Source organism: Lathyrus oleraceus, chromosome 7 (assembly GCF_024323335.1).
Source record: "Lathyrus oleraceus cultivar Zhongwan6 chromosome 7, CAAS_Psat_ZW6_1.0, whole genome shotgun sequence".
In the NCBI taxonomy this organism is placed as follows: Eukaryota; Viridiplantae; Streptophyta; class Magnoliopsida; order Fabales; family Fabaceae; genus Lathyrus; species Lathyrus oleraceus.
In genome coordinates, this window is record NC_066585.1 from 305,545,585 (window position 1) to 305,568,286 (window position 22,702).

Here is a 22,702-nt window from a genome sequence, read left to right on the forward strand (position 1 = left end):
CGTCTCGACAAGGTAGAATGGGCTTAAATAATAACAAAGAGACGAATTTTGGTCCCTAAGAGACCTCATGATGCAAATGTGTGCATGCCAAAAGTTGATACTCTGTGGGGATCTGTGTCCACAAAGAAAAAGAAATCAGGAGAAACTAAAAATCCGTATGAGTAATACACTCATAAGTGGGACAGAGAATCTGGGGACTTTACTGGGGAGTAAAGGGGATGAAATGCGTGAGCAAGTCACGACTTAAAGACTTACTAGGAGACACGAAGGGATTCCATGAAAATAAGTCAATGGAAAGACTCGAGCTGACGCAAAGATGCATGTATTGGGGAATATGCCTATACAACAAAATTATCCACAAAGGATACTTCGGATAAAATCCGGACTCAGGCGGGGATGTCCATAAAGGACTCAGCTGAGGGAACAACAAATGAGGTATTACCGGTTACTGGGTAATAAAGCTCAAAGAGAGACATGTGATCAAAAACACCGGTATAAGGGTGAGAGAACAACACGCTCAGGGAGAAAGAATATCTAAGACCGGTATAAGGGTGAGAGATATCAATCATCCGAAACATCTGAGGAAAACCTAAAAAGATATATTTCAACTCAGGAAAATCTGACTCCGCAGGGGACAAAAAGTCATAATAGGGAGCAGAAGGAGGGAACACCAAGGATACCGGTTACTGGGCATATAATAGGTGACCAACCAGGCGTGAATTGGGGAACATTTCCAAGACACTTATCATCCGAAGGAGGGCTGAAAAAGCAAACTCGATTACAGGATGGACATTCGATTCCATACGGAAATACGAATCTTACTCGACTGGGAAGAACAAAGGTTTTGATTGAAGAGCGCATGAGATATATTATCTATTACCATCAAAACATAGATAACATACTCGCATGGAAGATTATCCACAACCGGTTATTGGGTTAATAAAGGATAAATCGACCGAAAAGAAAAGGACATCGGGATATCGGTTATTGGGTATAAAATGATAACCAATCAAGGGGGAAACAATCATTACCAAACAAGGGTAAATGAAAGATAACTCGATGGGGATAAATTGCTTGATCAGATTGATTATCCTAGAGATATACCACCGGTTACTGGGTGATATCCTCAAGAATGAAGGAATATCAATACCGAATATTGGATAAAGATAACTAACAAAGAGGGGATTACATCTACCGGTTACTGAGTAGAAAACCACAAAAGAGAATACCCGTCGTCGGTCAGGACGAATAAAATCAGGGATTAACCCTGCAAGGGGACAAAAATGGGGTTTACAACTACCGGTCACTGGGTAGAAAACCACAGAAATAGGATCCAATCAACTAAGCGCTTACGCCAGTATATGTTGAATCATATGACTTGGTTGATATCCAAAATGGATCCAATCAAGTATATCTTTGAGAAGCCTGCTCTAACTGGGAGGATTGCCCGTTGGCAGATGATGTTATCTGAGTATGATATTGAGTATCGAGCTTAAAAAGCTATTAAAGGTAGTATCTTTGCTGACCATTTGGCACATCAACCAATTGAAGATTATCAGTCTGTTCAGTATGACTTCCAAGATGAGGAGATTCTGTATTTGAAGATGAAAGATTGTGATGAGCCTACGCTCGATGAAGGGCCAGAGCCTGGTTCTCGGTGGGGTATGGTGTTCGATGGTGCTGTTAATCAGTATGGAAATGGTATTGGGACAGTGATTATTACTCCTCAAGGCACACATTTTCCTTTTACAGCAAGACTAAATTTCAAATGCACGAATAATATGGCGGAGTATGAGCCTTGTATTATGGGTTTGGAAGAGTGTATTGATCTTAGGATCAAACATCTTGATGTTTATGGTGATTCGGCCCTTGTTATTAATCAGATTAAAGGTGAATGGGAGATGAATCAGCCTGGCCTCATCCCATACAAAGATTATTGTAGCGGGGTATTCGTTACCTTTAGATTTATTGACTAAATCAAAAGTAAACCATACAAGTCGAGTCGCCACCGCACTTATATTTATCCAAAGGAAAGGTTAGAAAGCGAATAAAAACCGAGAAGTTTTATCGAATCAAAAACTAATAAAAAATGTCAGAGATTAGGGTAAGGGGGTTGGTTATGCAATGGGAAGGTTTTAAGCACCCAAAACATCCTAGGTACTCCTAGGGAGCCCTTTTCACACTTGTTGTAAGGTTGGTATTTTTGTGAAAAATTGTTTGTGCAAACATGATTGGGGAGATGAGAGAAGAATGTACAAATTATTTACAATTTTTGTGTTTGAATGGATAAACCCACTGCCTACGTACCATCTTAAAAAGATTAGGATCAAAACCTCGTAGTTCGGGGTAAAAATATCAAAACAAGTTAGTGAATTGATTGGTCCAAAAGCCTTAAGGTCTTTTGTTACCCAAGGGAGAAAACTCAACCTAAAACCACAAATCCACCATGTGAGGATAACTTCAACATGCTAGTGAGGGGTTAACCCTATAATAAGCATGGAAGACTCATTGTCCATCACTAAGGATATAGGTGAGTATTATATCTACCTCAAGGATAACTCAAACCTAATAGCTAAAGGTTATGAAAAGTTTTTGATAAGAAAGTGGCCATTGAAACCACAAAAAGCATTTGAATGGGTTATATTTACCAATGAAAAGTATTTACAAAATATGGTCAAAGTTGACTTAAAGATTCAATTCAAAATAATTGTTATGAAAAGAAAGTTTGAAAATCAAAAGCATAATGCTTAGGTTTCTAATGTTTGAAAACAAGTGTTAATGTTTGCACAAAAGTTTTGGCTTGGGTTAGAGTGGAGGGAAGAAGAAGAATGGCTAAAGTCCTAATCATACAAGAGATGAAGGAGAAGAAATAAGACCACAAATGGAGTTCCTCTCTTGAGATCATATTGATGATCCAAGTAGCTCCCATCCTTTGGAATATGCAAGCAAATAAGTGTATACTCAAGCAATCAATCAATCAAGCAAAGCTCTTAGGAATCTTCCAATGCTCTTGCATCTCTCTCTTTAGAAGCACATGCCAATGGTTCTTCAATTTGGCTCAAATAGGAATCCCTAGCACAAAAGCACACACATCAAAAAGTTCCATGAAGTAAACCAAGAATGGACAAGAGTGAGTTTAGAGATTTGGTCCTTCTAATCCATCCTCAACATTAAGGCCTTTTTACTCCATTTTGCATAGGGAAAGTCCTAGAATCTAAGTCCTTTTTGTCCATTTTTTCTTGCATTTTGGTCCATAACAATCAAAACAAAAACATGTGCTCAAATGAGCAAAGGGCAAAAGCAAATGAATAATATGTACAAGAATAGTATATTGCATAAATGTAAAGTGCAAGAATTAAATGTTAATGTTAATGGTTAGTGTTAGAGTTAGTGTGCCATAAGACAATTTAGCGCTATGTTAAGCAATCGTAATTAGACTTATGTAGAAGTCACAACTATCTGAGGTCGGTCAATAATAATGTAGGCAACAACACAAGTTAGAGATTTTGATTAGTGAATCAAACTCCTACAACTTGCCATGCCAAAAAGAAGATGAGAAATGATCTTGTATTGATTTAGGTTCTTTGCTTGATTAGGAAGCAACCTATCCTTAATGCAAATCCATTCACTTGATCCATGATCAAGATGAATTAGATTTGAATCAAGGAAGGTTAAACCTCCCATGTATCAAGGCTAACCACAAATCTTTAACTCATTGATCAAAAAGGAAAAAGAAAAAGAAGAAGAAGATGAATATTAAAGTGCATTAATGGAAATGAAATGAAATAAACAACAAGCATTGATCAAAGATATATGAGATCAAGGTCAAACCATAGTAAATAAAAGCAAGATGAAGATTAGAAGTCAAGAAACAAATAAAATATTTTTGGTATTTTTTAAAAGTAAAATAATACTTGAATTAAAATAATAAAGAAAGGTCAAACTTCAAATTCACTTCAAACCAACTTTTAAAAGTCCAAGTGAATTATCCTAAGTTCAACAAGGTCAAACAAAGTTTGGCAAAAAATTTCAGCATTTTTAGAAGTCAGAAACTATTTTTAATAAATTAAAAATGCATAAAAATAACCTGATTGAATTAAAATCTCAAATAAATCTCAAATCAATTAATAAATTGATGAGAATATGTTTCATAGATCTATCATCATTCAAAGAGGTTGGAAAAATATTTTTGTATTTTTTGAATATCAAAAACTAATTAAAATGAATTTAAAATAACCAGAAAAGAGAAAATTCCTAAAAAATATCAAATGATAAAATAAAAAAATAAAAAATCATTTTTAGAAACTAGAAATTAAAAGAAGAAGAATGCAATTGGTCTCACATTTTTTGGACCAATAATGAAGGAGATATGATTTTTGGAAATAAAAAGGAATTAAAGAAATAAAAAGAAAATTAAAATCAAAAGTTAAAATAGCGAAAAAACGTGGAGCCTTGGATGCTGAGCTCATTAATTGAGTTGGCAAATCGCTTGGTCCACACATGCGCGCCTACCAAACACCTCAGTCAATGCAATCACACACAACCTTTAATTGAGTCATAACATTGAGTGGTCATGACCAAATCTGGAAAACAAATCTCACGGTTGTGATTCAATCTGGAGACCGGATGGTGGTGTACACCACCGTCTTCTCCGGCCAACTTCCGGCGTCGGCCAAAATTGCAGAGAATAAAAATTTCACCAAATGCCACGATCCAGGTACCAAATGAAAGCTAGGGTGATGTACATCACCCCTGTACCAACCAATTCAGCTCTAGGCTTCCATAGAAAGAGGAATCAGAGTTTGAATTTTGTGGTGTTCAACTGAAACTTGTTGGATTTTGAAAATTTAAAGCTCAAAATGATTGCCTCTATGTAGAGGACTTCAGACAACACAGCAACAACAAGAAACAACCAATATACAAAGAGATTCGAAGAAAACAAAATCTGAAGTGAACCTCTGAATTGAAGAGCTTGAGAGCATGATCTCTTGATGCTTAAGCTTGCAGTGTGTTCTATGGATCAAAGTGAGTGAGGCTTAGGAACTGTAGATCTAAAAATCAATCAAAGAAATTGAAGTTTAGATTTGAAAAATTTGAGAGAAAATGGTGAGTTCCTTTGAGTATGGTTGAGGAATGAATCGTGCAGCATGTAAGGCGCCTTCAGGTTGTTGAAATGAGAGGCCTGAAGCACTTATTTATAGCAAACGATGGATGAGTTCATGATCATTTCATGTGCATGGATGGAAAGGGCCTCCATGCATGGGCCTGTACAGGCGCATGGAGGGCCCAATTCCACTTGGATTTGCAAGCTTATGCCAAATGAAATCAGAATGGACGTGCATATTGGGTATGCTTAGCTCATGCAATGCATTTTTAATGAGTTTCCAAAATTGTACCAATATGCTCACCTCTTCGAAAAGGGTATCTCCAAAAGTGAAGCATAACCTTGTGGGTAATGGTTGGAAAGCTTTTTGCGTGAGGATAATTTGTTATGTTTACCAAAACTTCATTTGAAACTTGGAAATTGGTGAAAATTGATCATGAAGTGTAGGGTGCAAAACATGTACATGTGAGATTTTCAAAAATGGCCAAACTTTAAGCACTTATGTTTCAATGATGCAAGCTTCCAATGACAAAACCTTAAACATCAAAGTTGTAGATCCTTTCAAGAAAATCAATTTGGACTTAAATTTTGCATCATTTGAATTTTTTATGAAGAAGTTATGGGCACTTGAAGTTGGACTTTTTCACATTTCAATGCCTTTGGTCCAAAGTGACCTATAATGTTTTGCATTATCACATGTATTTCTTTTAAGATTTTGAAAATTTGTTCAACATAAAAATTGAATTATACATATTAAACTTTACAATTAATTTGATCCCACCTCAAAATCATGAAAAATGAATGAGTTATGTCTTTGGGAAGTCCCAAAATTAGGGTTTCAGTACAAATGACCTATAATGTTTTGAAATGGATGATGACCTTCCAAGCTTCAAATCAATTTTTGATGAACATGAAAGCTATTCATATGGTTCTTAAAAACATTTTCTTCTCTTGGGGTCATCTCCATTAGACAAACACATCAAAAGTTAGGTCTCAGTGTACTTCAAAATAGTCAGATGAATTGACTGATCAACTTCTCAAGTCCAAAACTCATATCTTGATGAATTGATGATTGAGGACACTCAAATAAGTTCAAATATGCATGAAATGATTAATGGAAGAATTTCACTTAATTGTATTTGATCATGGGTTGAGGTTGCTTCATGAGCAAGACACAATTGATGAACAGATGAATTAGGGTTTCCTTGGGAAACAAGCCTTAAACCCTTTGGTTTGCTTTGATAAAAATGATGAATTGAGATACCTGGGAGGCAAATTTGATGGATGAGAGCTTTGGGAACCATTGTCATGCTTGCTTTCATCTTCTCTTGGCCATATCAATGCACATAGGATCTCCTAGAAGCTTTGGATCTTGTGATTGCTCAAGCTACAAACAAAAGATGTTAGTGACATATTTTTGTGCTTTTGGTTAGTAAACAAAATAAGAAAAGCAATAATATACAATTCAAGCATGCTTGGTGATCTCAAACCCACTCTCAAGAGATCCCACCCAAAGGTAAGGAGCCAATATGCTATGATCCTTGAGGCAAGATGCAAATGCAATGTTATGATGCCATGAGGGATCTTAGGGTCAAAATTAGGGTCTTACAGATGCCCCTATTTAAGGTCATTCTAGCCGGAGAAGTGAAGGTTAAAATCTTCGTCTCGACGAGGCAGAATGGGCTTAAATAATAACAAAGAGACGAATTTTGGTCCCTAAGAGACCTCATCATGCAAATGTATGTATGCAAAAGTTAATACTCTGTGGAGACATGTGTCCACAAAGAAGAAAAGAAATCAGAAGAAACTGAAAATCCATATGAGTAATACACTCAATGGGACAGAGATTTTGGGGACTCTTATGGGGATAAGAAAGGGAATAAAATGCATGAGCAGGTCACGACTTAAGACTTGCTGAGAGACACGAGGGGAATTCCATGAAAATAAATCAGTGGAAAGACTCGAGCTGACTCAAAATGCATGTATTGAGGAATATGCCAATACATCAAAACTATCCATAAAGGATACTTCGGATGAAAACCCGGACTCGGATGGGGAAAATCCACTAAGGGGCCTCATTGGGGAATGTCCAAAGAGGACTCAGCTGAGGAAACAACAGAATGAGGTATTACCGGTTACTGGGTAATAAGCTCAAGGAGACATGTGATCAAAACACCGGTATGAGGGTGAGAGAACAACACGCTCGGGGAGAATGAATATCTAAAACCGATATAAGGGTGAGAGATATCAAACATCCAAAATCATCTGTGGAAGACCTAAAAAGGTATATTTCGACTCAGGAAATCTGACTCCACAGGGGATAAAAAGTCATAATAGGGAGCAGCAGAGGAAGGAAGGAACACCAGGGATACCGGCTACTGGGCATATAATAGGTGACCAACCAGGCGTGAATTGGGGAATATTTCCAAGACACTCATCATCCGAAAAGAGGGCTGAAAAAGTAAACTCGATTATAGGATGGACATTCGATCCCATAAGGAAATACGAATCTTACTCGACTGGGGAAGAACAAAAGACTTCGACTGAAGAGCGCATGAGATATCTTATCTATTACCGTCAGAACGTAGATAATATACTCGCATGGAAGATTATCCACAACCGGTTACTGGGTTTATAAAGGATAAATCGATCGAAAGGAAAGGACATCAGGATACCGAATACTAGGTATAAAATGATGACCAATCAAAGGGAGAAACAACCATTACCAAACAAGGGTAAATGAAAGATGACTCACTGGGGATACATTGACAAAGGTAATGATCCGGGAGATATATCACCGGTTACGGGTAAATATACTCAAAAGGTGAAGGAATATCAATACCGAATATTGGATAAAGATAACCAACAAAGAGGGGATTACATGTACCAGATACTAGGTAGAAAACCTCATAAGAGAAACCGTCATCGGTTAGGATGAACAAAATATGGTTAACTCTGCAAGGGGATAAAATGGGGTTTACAACTACCGGTATGAGGGTAGAAAACCACAGAAATAGGACTTACAACTACCGGTTACCAGGTAGAAGGCCACAAACTCCGCCGGGGAAAAGACAGATAATTACTGGTTACTGAGCAATCATTCATCTAAACTGCGGGGAAGTGCAGGGGAAATAACAAGAGCAGTCAGTCTAGGATCAAACTAGAGAGACACAACGAAACAAGACTCAACCCAATGAGGATATCTCTCAGGGAAGAAACTCCATCCCAATACATGTTTTGGGAGGAAACTGAAATAACAATCATCCATGAGGACATAACTCAGTGGGGAATATGGAAGAAAAGATAGATACTTTCTGCCTATGGGGCTGACTCTATATGTAGAGATTAGACACAAACATCTGCTTGGGGAAATATGTATCACCAAATAGTAGGAGACAACAATCAAAGATATATATGGCAAAAATGCAACATGAATATCTGAATGTTAAAAAATATGCATATGTGCGTGGTTTATGTATGATGAATGCTGACAAACAGACATATCTAATTCAACCAGGTCCAAGAATCGATGGACAAACGTCCTGTACTACATCTCAAAAGAGAAACCCAGGCCCACTAGAGAACATCCAATCTGACGGGGGAAACATATACCAGGAAACAAAGATCTATGCAGGGAAAGGAGAACCAATCACTCCCGTGGGGAAGGGATCAACACGTCTTCCTTAGAAGTTCCCACACCATTCTGGAATTAGGCAAAGTCTTGGCTGGGGAATCTAACCACGGATAAAATATGTCGTAGAATCAACTCTAATGGGGAAATTATCAAAGAGAGAAATGAAACTCTGTGGGGAATAACCACCAATCAGAAAGTTCCACCACCAACACATTCCTTGCACTGCTGAAGAAATCATATCTGCCGAGGAGAAGGGAACATTACTCCGCTGGGGATGTAAAGATGAACATATTCATCAACCACTCTGCTCAGGAGGAAACCACAAACGGGCTTTGATCAGACAATTCCACTAGGGAAACACTGCTGATGACTGAACCGGGGATTTCCTGCAGGCAATCTACTGAGGATACCCTGCTGAGTGACCAAACTGGGGAGTAAAATTGGGATCAACCCTGCTAAGGATGGTCGAGGAGCAAATCTGCTGGAGATTAAAGTAGACAATTCCGCAAGGTAAAAGCTACAAACCAAACTTGATGATAATTCTGCTCATGCTGGGGATTTCCTGCTTACCCTGGCGGAGAGATTTCTAACTTGAAGTGGGGGAAAACCAATTTCTTCGAGAAGATCAACATATTCAATTTATCAATCTATAAGGGATTTTAGGTCAATCCACGCAAGGGATGACAACCATATAATTAATAACACAAATGCTAAATCCAGCCTCACTGGGAAGCTAAGAGATTAAGACCAGACTCCCAAACTCTCTGGGGATTTGGTGATGCATAATCTTCTTCTGCACTCGCGGAGGAGACAACCTGAAAGATAATGAAGAGGATACAAGTATGCTTGGAATATGAACAAATGTCTTACCCTTTTGGAGATCATGCCATCCTTGGGAGAGCACTGAAGATGTCACAAGTATCCTTTTTGTCATTGTGAATGTTCACTTTGTTTTTTTTTAAAAACAATTTATGGAAATTTTTAAAACAATGATATTTATCAATTAAAACATGCAAAACATTTGTTGAATATAAACAAATAAGAGTGCAAAGAATTGGATAAAGGCTCAAATTTATTTGATGGAATGGTAGTCTGCAAATGGCAAGACTCCATGGATCTTTACAAATTTGAAATTGGTGATATATATTGGAAAAAAGGCTACATTGAACATAATGACCATTTCTCCACCAACTCGGAATCAGATGTATTTGAAACTTCAGTTGACGATGACTAAACGAGAATCTTTGACAGATGACAGTTGCAGAACAAAGTCTTGTCAGGATGCAGTTACTTGCCAAATCCCTAATTTTTGCCTAGATTGCCCCAGGGTGAGGTACTCAATCTAGCGGGATACATATTCATTTTTTTTATGTCTCTAACTTTTTCCTGGATCGCCCTTTCGGGTTTTCAATCCACCGAGACGCTCATTTTTGCCTAAGCCGCCCTTTCGGGTTTTCAACCTAGCGAGCTATTTTGTTTTTATTTTAGGCGAAGTATTTCTTGAGTGCATCTGAATTCACAGGACGAGTGAAATCCTCCCCATCCATAGCTGTATGTATCAAAGCACCGCCTGAAAAGGCCCTCTTAACAACATATGGACCTTCATAGTTTGGAGTCCACTTGCCCCTGGAATCGGGCGCGAAAGACAAGACTTTCTTGAGCACAAGGTCACCTTCTCGGAACACACGAGGCTTGACCTTCTTATCAAAGGCTTTCTTCATCCTCTGTTGATATAACTGACCATGGCACATGGCAGTTAATCTCTTCTCTTCAATTAAATTCAGCTGGTCATAACGACTCTGAACCCATTCAGCATCAGTCAACTTAGCTTCCATCAAGACTCTCATTGATGGGATCTCCACCTCTACTAGGAGCACAACTTCCATGCCATATACAAGGGAGAAAGGGGTTGCCCCTGTTGAAGTGCGGACAGATGTACAACATCTCGTGCCAATCTTTGTATGTAACAACCATCTTCTGGACAATCTTCTTGATATTCTTATTAGCAGCTTCAACAGCCCCATTCATCTTGGGTCTATAAGGGGAAGAATTATGATGTGCGATCTTGAACTCGCTACACAGGTCTTTCATCATCTTGTTGTTCAAATTAGATCCATTATCAGTAATGATCTTATCTGGCACACCATAACGGCATATGAGTTGATTCTTGATAAACTTCACAACCACCTGCCTGGTCACATTTGCATATGACGCCGCTTCAACCCACTTGGTGAAGTAATCAATTGCTACGAGAATGAATATGTGACCGTTGGACGCTTTCGGCTCTATCATGACAATCATGTCAATTCCCCACATGGAGAAAGGCCATGGTGATGAAATCACATTCAGAAGTGTTGGGGGAATATGAATCTTATCTGTATAAATCTTACACTTATGGCATTTCTTCACGTATTGGCAGCAGTCAGACTCCATTGTCAGCCAATAGTAGCCTGCTCTCAACATCTTCCTAGCCATGACATGTCCATTGGAATGAGTACCAAATGAACCCTGATGGACCTCAGCCATCAACAGGTCTACTTCGTGTCTATCCACGCATCTGAGCAGAACCATGTCAAAATTCCTTTTATAAAGCACATCGCCATTGAGGTAGAAACTGCCTGATAATCTCCTCAAAGTCTTCCTATCTTTCACAGATGCCCCAGGCGGGTAAATCTGACTTTGAAGAAAGCACTTGATATCATAATACCATGGCTTATCATCCTTCACTTCTTCAACTGCAAATACATGAGCTGGTCTATCCAAGCGCATCACAGTGATATTGGGAACCTCATTCCAGATTCTCACCACGATCATTGAAGCAAGTGTAGCAAGAGCATCTGCCATCCGATTCTCATCTCGAGGAATATGATAGAAGTCAACCTCAGTAAAGAATCTTGAAATCCTCCTCGCGAATCTCTATATGGGATGAGGCCAGGTTGATTCGTCTCTCATTCACCCTTGATCTGATTAACAACAAGGGCCGAATCACCATAAACATCAAGATGTTTGATCCTAAGATCAATACATTCTTCCAATCCCATAATACAGGCCTCATATTCCGCCATATTATTCGTGCATTTGAAAGTTAGCCTTGCTGTAAAAGGAAAATGTGTGCCCTGAGGAGTAATAATCACTGCCCCAATACCATTTCCATATTGATTTACAACGCCATCAAACACCATACTCCATCGGGAACCAGGCTTTGGCCCTTCATCGAGCATAGGCTCATCGCAATCTTTCATTTTTAAATACAAAATCTCCTCATCTGGGAAGTCATACTGAACTGACTGATAATCCTCGATTGGTTGATGTGCCAAGTGGTCATCCAAGATACTACCTTTAATAGCCTTCTGAGCTCGATACTCAATATCATACTCAGACAACAGCATCTGCCAACGGGCAATCCTCCCAGTTAAAGTAGGCTTCTCAAAGATATACTTGATTGGATCCATTTTAGATATCAACCAAGTCGTATGATTTAACATATACTGGCGTAAACGCTTAGCAGCCCAAGCCAAAGCACATCATGTCTTCTCAAGCATTGAGTATCGAGACTCACAATCGGTGAACTTCTTACTCAGGTAGTAAATAACATATTGCTTCTTCCCTGATTCGTCTTGCTGACCAAGGACACAACCCATAGAGTGTTCAAGAACAGTCAGATACATAATCAAGGGTCTCCCTTCCACAGGCGGAGACGAAATTGGAGGCTCGGACAGATACTCTTTGATACCGTCAAAGGCTTTTTGGCAATCCTCGGTCCAATCATGATGTTGATCTTTCCGGAGGAGCTTGAGTATCGGCGCACATGTGTCAGTCATGTGTGATATAAATCTAGAGATATAATTCAAGCGGCCAAGAAAACCTCGGACTTGCTTCTCAGTTTTGGGCGCAGGCATCTCTTGTATTGCTTTGACCTTGGCAGGATCAACCTCAATACCTCTCTCGCTGACAATAAAGCCCAATAACTTGCCGGAACGGACTCCAAATGTACACTTGTTAGGATTCAGACGAAGCTTATACTTCCTCAAACGTTGGAATAGCTTCAACAAGTGCTCTACATGCTCAACTTCCGTTCTCAACTTTGCAATCATATCATCAACATACACTTCAATCTCCTTGTGTATCATATCGTGAAACAAGGTAGTCATAGCTCGTTGATACGTGGCTCCGGCGTTCTTCAAACCGAAGGGCATCACTCGATAACAGAATGTTCCCCAAGGTCTAATGAATGTTGTCTTCTCCATATCCTCGGGTGCCATCTTAATCTGATTATATCCGGAAAATCCGTCCATAAATGAAAAGACATTGAACTTAGCTGTATTATCTACCAACATATCAATATGTGGTAGAGGAAAATCATCTTTAGGACTAGCTTTATTCAAGTCTCTATAGTCCACACACATTCGGACTTTTCCATCTTTCTTAGGCACGGGCACAATATTGGCCACCCATTGAGGATATGTTGAAGTCACCAGAAACCCTGCATCAATTTGCTTCTGAACTTCTTCTTTTATCTTCACTGCCATATCGGGATGAGTTCTTCTGAGCTTCTGCTTCACAGGCATGCACTCAGGCTTCAAAGGCAGGAAATGTTGCACGATATCAGTATCCAGACCAGGCATGTCTTCATATGACCAGGAAAAGACGTAGACGTATTCTCGTAGCAACTCAATCAACCCCTTCTTAACAGATTCTTCCAGGAGTGCCCCAATCTTCACTTCTCGCACACAATCTTCAGACCCCAAGTTGACTGTTTCTAGATTCTCAAGATGCGGCTGAATGATCTTCTCTTCGTGCTCAAGTAGACGGGTAATCTCATCAGGAATCTATTCAACATCATCTTCCTCGGCCTCAAATACAGGGGACTCGAAGTTGGGAGATGGTGTTGGGTCATTATGTTCAACTGGTTTGATCAACCTGCATAATGATTTTGGATATAAAAGAGATTTTAGAATTCAAACAAGGCAAATCATTATGTAGATGAAAAGATTGATTTTATTCTATTTTTAAGGTTTTATGTAATCACCAATTTCATGCAAAAAGCAAAAAGTGAAAATAATTGGAAAAACAAACATTTAACATGAATTTATTGAATGAAAACATCATTGTATTTATGAGCCAACAATGTCATCACTCCTCCTTTTGGCATGGGAGAAGGGTTTTTTGAACAAAATGAACATTACGTTGACTTATGGACAACTGTTGGAACATCAACAACGACCCAATTATTGCAGACCCCTCCAGGGATGACAAAGTTTCCAGAATCCTCCTCTGCATCCTCTACCACAATAGCAGCAGCTTCCTCGTCTTGGACGGTGTGGATGAACCCACCACTCTGAAACAGTCCATGCTTGTTGAAAGCGCCAGAAGAATACCCTATGCCAGCCCGGGATTTGTTGTCTTCCAGCATGATCATTTGTCCTAAACCGGTAGTTGTGCCATGCTCAATGACCAACTTAGCATCATTGTAGGATGCAAATGAAAAAGTTCCTTTCTTAGTAGTCTCAGCAATAGATAAAGCTTGGAACGGCGTTCCAACTTCATCCTCAGCATCTATGTAAGAAAAGGAAGAAAAATGGCTAACCAGGAGAGCCTTCTCTCCCCCTACCACCACCAGCTTCTTGTTCTTGACAAATTTCAGTTTCTGGTGTAGGATGGATGTCACGGCGTCTGCCTCGTGAATCCATGGTCTGCCCAATAGACAGCTATATGATGGGTGGGTATCCATGACCTGAAAAGTGATCTGGAAATCACTTGGTCCAATCTTGACTGGGGGCTCAACCTCACCAATCACAGTTTTACGGGATCCATCAAAAGCTTTAACCACTACTCCACTCTGCCTCATGGGAGGCCCCTGGTATGACAATCTGGCCAGAGTGGACTTTGGTAACACATTCAGTGATGATCCAGTGTCTACCAGCACATTGGACATGGCATCATCCTTGCATCTCATAGATATGTGAAGTGCCAAATTGTGGTCCCTTCCCTCCTCGGGGAGATCAGCATCACAAAAACTCAAATTGTTACAAGCGGTAATGTTTGCAACAATACTATCAAATTGTTCTATTGTGACGTCATGGTCTACATACTCCACATCCAACACCCTCTGCAGAGCTTCACGGTGTGGTTCTGAGTTCATAAGCAAAGATAGCACAGAGATCTTTGATGGCGTTTGTAGAAGCTGATCTACAACGTTGTATTCACTCCTCTTGGTGAGCCTCAGCATCTCATCACAGTCTTCTTTCATGGTGCCATTCTGGCCAGCAGAGACAGGAGTTCTCACAACAGTGGTAGGTTTATTAGCAACAAGTGCCGGATTCGGAGCAATAACAGCATTCCCAACCGGGCGCACAGCATAATCAGCAACATCATCCCTTCTGATGTTAACTTGGGGTTTCGACGGAGCTGAGAAAACACGACCACTACGGGTCAGGCCGCTGACATCGGTAATATTAACAACAGAGGTAGAGGGCAGGGGCACCTCCTTCCGATCTTCCAATGCCACAACATTGTAACGATAGGGGACAACTTTATCAGAAGAGTATGGCACAGGGCCAGCTGGTTTAATTATCAAAGAGGGAGAAGCCTTCTACTTGCTGCCATCATATCGAATGACAACAGGCTCTGGGATCCGAAATACCGGAGATATCACATTGACTTCATCATCAGCATCGCGATTCTGAAGTATTTCAATTACACCTTCATCCAGCATTTCTTGGATGTCTTTACGGACTTGGCGACATCCCCTCTGATTGACAGTGCAAACTCGGCATTTGTCATGGTCGTGTTCATAATGACTGTATTCACACAACACACTGTGCATCTCGACCAAAGATTGTCGAATATGGCTGACATATTTGACTTTATATTTACCAGGGCAGCCATGGACCATGTTGACAGAGGATTTCCCCTGCTCGGGCAATGGGTTCTTCTTCACATTGGGACCTACGTCCTCGAAACACAAGATACCACTTCTCACGAGGTCTTGGACCTTGGTCTTCAGCAGTAACAGTTTTCCACGTCATGTCCGGGGGCACCGGAATGATAAACACAATGTAGCTCAGGCTTATACCACCACTGAGGGTTGGTAGGTATAGCCGGTGGGTCGCGTGGAGTAATCAGTTTCCTCTTTATCAAAGAGGGATACAGCTCTGCGTAGGTCATAGGAATAAGATCAAAGGTGACCCTCTTTCTCTCATAGCTGGTACTAGTCTGATTGTTGTTTCGAGGCTGGTAGGCCTGCTGTTGAGGACGGTGTTATTGTTGTTGATGTTGCTGTTGCTGGTTATTGTTGTGCTGATAGTGCTGATTTTCCCTGAAAACAAGTGCTATGTGAGCCACCTGATGCTGATTACCGGCGGGTCGCACGGTCTTCCTCCTTACTGAGGGTCTTCTTGGTTTAACATGGGAGGTCACATCATGTGCCTCGCCATCTTTCTTCTTTCCAAACGCCCTATATCGTTTGGAAGAAGAGCCTTCTTCTCTGGTCAGGCGCCCTTCCCTGACTCCTTCTTCCAAACGCATCCCCATGTTCACCATCTCGGTGAAATCAGAAGGAGCACTGGCAATCATCCGCTCATAATAAAATGAGCTCAAGGTCTTCAGGAAGATCTTGGTCATTTCTTTCTCTTCCAGCGGAGGCACAATCTGTGCTACTAGCTCTCGCCACCTCTTGGCGTACTCTTTGAAAGTTTCCTTGTCCTTCTGGGACATGGCTCTCAATTGATCCCTATCGGGAGCCATATCCAAGTTATACTTGTATTGCTTGACGAAAGCTTCGCCAAGGTCATTGAAGGATCGGATGTTCGCGCTGTCCAAGCCCATGTACCATCTCAGGGCCGCACCAGACAGGCTGTCCTGGAAATAATGAATAAGGAGCTGATCATTGTCGGTCTGAGTCGACATCTTCCTTGCATACATAACCAGGTGGCTGAGAGGGCAAGTATTTCCCTTGTACTTTTCAAAGTCAGGTACTTTGAACTTTACAGGGATTTTAACATTTGGAACTAGGCAGAGTTCAACAGCAGACTTTCCAAAGAGGTCCTTTCCTCTGAGAGTTTTGAGTTCCTTGCGGAGCTCAAGAAACTTATCATTCATCGCATTCATCTTTTCATAGACATCTGGGCCCTCAGACGGCTCAAAGTGATAGATGGTGTCATCTACTCTTGGCATAGTATGCAGGACTGGAGGTGGAACGGCGAGGACCGGACAGAGAAGCAAATATGGGGGCAAGACCCTCAGGAACAAAGTTGGCAGGCATCCCCCAGGGAAACCCGGCTGGCATAGCAGTTGGTGCAAAGTGGGTGTTGGCCGCAGGCACTGTTGAAGAGGAAATCTCGGAGATGACTGTCCTATGGGGAGGAGTTGAAGGCGTCGGAGACGACTGGCTCTGGGCGGCCATGAAAGACTCCATCAGGGCAGTCAATCTGGCCACTTCCTCCTTGAGTTCACAGTTCTCTTGCTGATAACACTGAAATTTACCGTATTTTCGACTCCGATTTCACATGCATTCTAGTTGTTTTATTGTTATTTTGTTGTGTTATTGCTATGTTTTCCTTTGTTTTCAGGTTTTTACTTTAATCGAAGCCCCGATCGAGAAAAGGAGTGAAAAAGAGCTAAAACCCCTAAAATTCAGCATTTTGTACTTGTGGCCTACCCCATGGCTGGTGCCATAGACCCTGCCATGACGTGTCCAAGCTCAAATTCCCTCAACTTCCACGTTCCCCACTATTTCCATTAAGGCGCCTCAGATTGGCCTTGTGGCGGGCGCCACAAGAGGAAAAGTTTTCCCTCCCATTTTCAAGTTGAAGGGCATCCTTGTCATTTCCATCTTTTTACTTGCTTATAAATAGAAACTCGAAATCACTTTTACAATCATCCAAACTTAGAGCAGAGGCAAACTCAGAGCAACTTTGTTTCACTTAGGCATATATTCAGTATTTTAAAGTGGTAATCGCTTCGCATTGGAGTGTTACCACAATTGTGTAATCAAGTCTGTGATAGAGTCTGTAATCGAGTTTGGAGCACTTTGGAAGGAAGTTAATCCTGCCGCCATTTTCATTTTCGCTTTGCAATTTACTCAACCCTTCGATTGGAGCAGGTTTTTATTACTTGTCTTTATCTTATTTATTTTTCCGCACTTGCTTTACTTTATTTATTTTCCCGCACTCGCTTTACTTTATCTATTTTCCCGCACTCGCTTCACTTTATTTATTTCCCGCACTCGCTTTACTTTATTTATTTCCTGCACTCGCTTTACTTTATTTATTTCCTCGCACTCGCTTTAAATTATTTATTTCCCGCACTCGCTTTAAATTATTTATTTCCTCGCACTCGCTTTAAATTATTTACTTTCCGCACTCGCACTACTTATATTTATTTTAATGCACTTTTACTTTACCATGTCTAACTAAATCTATAAGGTTAGAATGTAAGGATCGTAGTTAAACCGGTTATCCGTACAATTGTTCGTAGAAACACTTAAAGGCTATTTTAACTTTCAACTTAAGTTTTCCCGCACTTCAATTCCGTTGGGTAAGATCGAAAGCCGTCCAACGTCTATCTAAACTTAATTGTTTTTAACTATTTCAAAAACAGCGAAAGCGCTTTGTTTAGTTCATTAGGAGTTTTTAACTTAAGAAGAAAAGAGATTTTAAAACTATTTTCGGACGCGTTTATAAGTTTAGAGTCTGGTTCGTGAGAACCTCTTTTGGTTAAGAAATCCAGGTTATAATACTTTTCAACTTAGTAAAGATACTATATTTCTTAAAAATAGGTTTACTACTCTAACGCAATGCGCGCCTTTTTATAAGTGACAATAAGAGGGTTTGATTAGGGAGTACAACTCGGTTCTGAATACGCAAAAGCGACAGTTCCTGTTAAATTAGTTCTTTTCAAAGTAGGAAACATTGCCCATAAGTAATTCTATTAGCAAGTACTTGGATTATTAATTGATTACGTGAATTACATTCGACCCTGTCTTTATTAATTAATCTCTATTGAACACTTTACTTTTCATTGCACACCCCAAAAACACTTATTTTGTTTGCCTTTGATAAACACCATAACAATAGATAACGATAGATTGACACTTGGTCTCTGTGGATTCGACAATCTTTTATATTACTCTGACGCGTTCGTATACTTGCGAAACACCGCATCAAGTTTTTGGCGCTGTTGCCGAGGACCAATTTCGTCAAATTTCATTTCCCTGTTGTTATATCGTTTAGACTTAGGTTATTTCCCCCCGGTCGATGCGAAGAACTCGCAGCACCGGAAGTTTAAGCTTAGTATACCCTCTGGCGGAACATGAACGTTACGCTCTCGCAGGTTTATTCTTTCATAGAATTAAGAGAGCTATGGCCGAAGATCAAAACCAAAGACCTCTTAAGGACTTCGCTCAACCATCAAATGAAGAACCTAGTTCTAGTATAGTAAACCCAACCATTCCAGCTAATAATTTTGAACTTAAACCATCCCTAATGCAACTAGTGCAACAGAGACAATTCGCCGGTCTCGCTACTGTGAATCCAAACCAACATTTAAAAATATTTCTTCAATTAGCAGACACTTTTAAAACCAATGGAGCTTCTCCTGTGGCAATACGTTTAAGATTATTCCCTTTTTCCCTCAGAGATAAAGCCCTATCATGGTTAGATTCCCTTCCACCCAATTCCATTACGACTTGGGATAACCTTAGAAGAGTTTTTCTTGCTAGATATTTTCCCCCGAGTAAAACCGCCATTCTTCGAAACCATATAACTAGGTTTACCCAAAACCAAGGAGAATCGTTGTTCGAAGCTTGGGAGAGATATAAAGAGTTGTTACGAGCATGCCCACATCATGGTTTAGAAAATTGGTTAATCATTCAAACCTTCTATAATGGACTTCATTACAACACAAAGATGACCATCGATGCTGCCGCAGGCGGTGCTCCGATGAACAAACCTTATCCTGAAGCTAATGCCCTCATCGAAGATATGGCTCAAAACCATCAATCATGGGGAGTCGAACGAGCGACGGTTGAGAAGAAGGAAGCCCAAGGAGGAGTGCATGAACTAAGCTCTATAGACATGATGCAAGCTAAAATGGACGCATTAGCCCTCAAAGTCGAGCATATGTGCATAAACCCGAATACTGTAGCCGCAGTTTCGTCGGATTGTGAGATATGCGGAACCAAAGGACACCAATCTGCGGAATGCAGTCTATTAAACGAAACCCACTCTGAGCAAGTGAACTACACCCAAGGGAACCCATATTCGAATACCTATAACCCTGGATGGAGGAATCACCCAAACTTCTCCTATAAAAACAATAACCCTATTCAAAATAATGCACCTCCGAGACCTAGTTATCAAGCCCCTAGATCAAATCAACCTATGCAACCTGTGCCACCAAAGCCGAGCCTTGAGAAAATTATGGAAAATTTTATCACCGCTCAAACCCAACAAAACAAGGAGTTCATGAACCAAAACATTCATGTTAACAAATTGATTACTCAGTTAGGAACCAAGGTTGACCAAATAGTTACTCATACCAAGATGCTTGAAACCCAGATCTCTCAGGTAGCTTTAAACCAAGCCCCTCAGACTACACCTGGAGGACAATTCCCTGGACAACCTCAACAAAATCTGACAGGACAAGCCAATGCCATTACCCTACGAAGTGGGAACGCTTATGATGAGCCACCAAACCCTAGATTGAGTGAACCCGAAACTTCTAAGGAATGTACAAAACCCACAGACGAAGTAAAGGAACCAGAGGAATCTGAAAACCAGGAAGGTCGAGAAAAAGGAGAAGAACCTAAAGATAAAACTTACGTACCACCCCCGCCATATAAACCACCTATACCATATCCGCAAAGACTCAAACAAACTCAGATCAATAAACAGTATCAAAAATTTATTAAAGTTATAGAAAAACTTCATGTAGAAATCCCTTTCACAGAAGCCATCACCCAAATACCTTCTTATGCAAAGTTTCTCAAAGACATCCTTACCAACAAACGTAGACTTGACGATCCGAAGCCTTTGGAATGTAATGCTATTTCCGAGGACAAATTAGCTAAGAAAGATAAAGATCCTGGAAATTTCTCCATTCCTTGCCTTTTGGGTAATCATGTCATTGAAAAAGATTTTCTAGACTTAGGAGCTAGTGTGAGCTTAATGCCTTTAGCGGTTTGTGAGAGGTTAAACTTAGGAGAATTACAGCTCACTAAGATGTCACTTCAGTTAGCCGATAGATCTGTTAAATATCTGGTAGGCATCTTAGAAGATGTTCCTGTTAGGATAGGTCAGTTATTTATCCCTACTGATTTTGTTGTCATGGACATCAAAGAGGACAATGATATACCAATCCTTCTAGGTAGACCATTCTTATCGACTGCAGGAGCCATAATAGATGTTAAGAATGGAAAGTTGACATTTGAGGTAGGTGACGAGAAAATAGAATTTATACTTTCGAAATTTCTTATGGCACCTGTGATGGGAGACTCGTGTTATGCCTTAGATATCATTGATGAATGTGTTAGAGAATTAGAACAAAAAGAAATTATAAAAACAGTTAAGTTACCACCAACTCTCATAAGGGAAGATGATGACTTTAAGAAACCCTACATCGATGATAACCTTTACGAATGTTTATCCCTTACTCCAGATCCTATGCCATGCCCTAAGAAACCAGCCTTAGAACTTAAGGAACTGCCTAAGAACCTGAGATATGTGTTCCTCGATGAAAAGATGAACCGTCTAGTTATAGTTAGTGCTACCTTGAGCCAAGAGGAAACGAACCAACTTTTAGACGTTTTACGAAGATATCCCTCAGCCTTAGGATATAATATCTCTGACCTGAAAGGTATAAGCCCATCCATATGCATGCATCGGATTTCGCTCAAAGAAGATTCAAAACCCTCCAGGAAACATCAGAGAAGAATAAACCCTATAATGAGTGATGTTGTTAAAAAGGAAGTTCTTAAGTTACTTGAGGCATGTATCATCTACCAGATCTCGGATAGTAAGTGGGTGAGCCCTGTGCATGTAGCACCTAAAAAGGGAGGCATCACAGTCGTGCAAAACGATAAAGGCGAACATGTAGCAAAACGATTAGAAGGAGGATGGCGGATGTGTATAGATTATAGAAAATTAAATAAAGCAACTAGGAAGGATCATTTCCCTTTACCATTTATAGACCAAATGTTGGAGCGTCTAGCCAGACACTCTTGCTTCTGCTATCTAGATGGATACTCTGGATTCTTCCAAATACCTATCCACCCCGAAGATCAAGAAAAAACTACCTTTACATGCCCTTATGGAACTTTTGCCTACAGACGAATTCCATTCGGCCTCTGTAATGCCCCAACTACTTTCCAACGCTGCATGATGTCAATCTTTGCAGATTACCTAGATGGTATCATGGAAGTGTTTATGGATGATTTCTCGGTTTGCGGATTTGATTTCCGTAATTGTCTTGCTAACCTTGAGAAAATCCTGGAGAGATGCGTGGAGGTGAACCTCGTGCTAAACTGGGAAAAATGTCATTTCATGGTAACCGAAGGAATAGTTCTAGGACATATAGTTTCTGAAAAAGGTATAGAGGTAGATAAAGCTAAAATAGAAGTTATAGAAAACCTAAAACCACCAAAAACCATCAGAGAAGTCCGAAGCTTCCTTGGAAACGCTGGATTCTACCGGCGTTTCATTAAGGACTTCTCCAAAATAACCAAACCTTTAACTGGACTTTTAATGAAAGATGCTGAATTCATTTTTGATGAAAAATGTAATGACACATTTAATCTTTTAAAGCAAGCATTGATCTCAGCACCTATTATGAAACCGCCTGATTGGTCGGAACCTTTTGAGATAATGTGTGATGCTAGTGATTATGCAGTTGGAGCTGTTCTAGGACAAAGGAAAGATAAAAAATTACATGTCATTTATTATGCCAGTAGAACCCTAGATGCTGCC

At 40.1% G+C, this 22,702-nt stretch overlaps 1 non-coding gene across 1 annotated transcript; it reads right to left on the reverse strand.

The window, feature by feature from the left end:
• Positions 1-19,483: 19,483 nt before the first annotated feature.
• LOC127109851 (small nucleolar RNA R71) lies at positions 19,484-19,590 on the reverse strand. Its single transcript, XR_007797100.1, has one exon. It is a non-coding gene; the product is annotated as a small nucleolar RNA R71 (small nucleolar RNA).
• Positions 19,591-22,702: the final 3,112 nt, after the last annotated feature.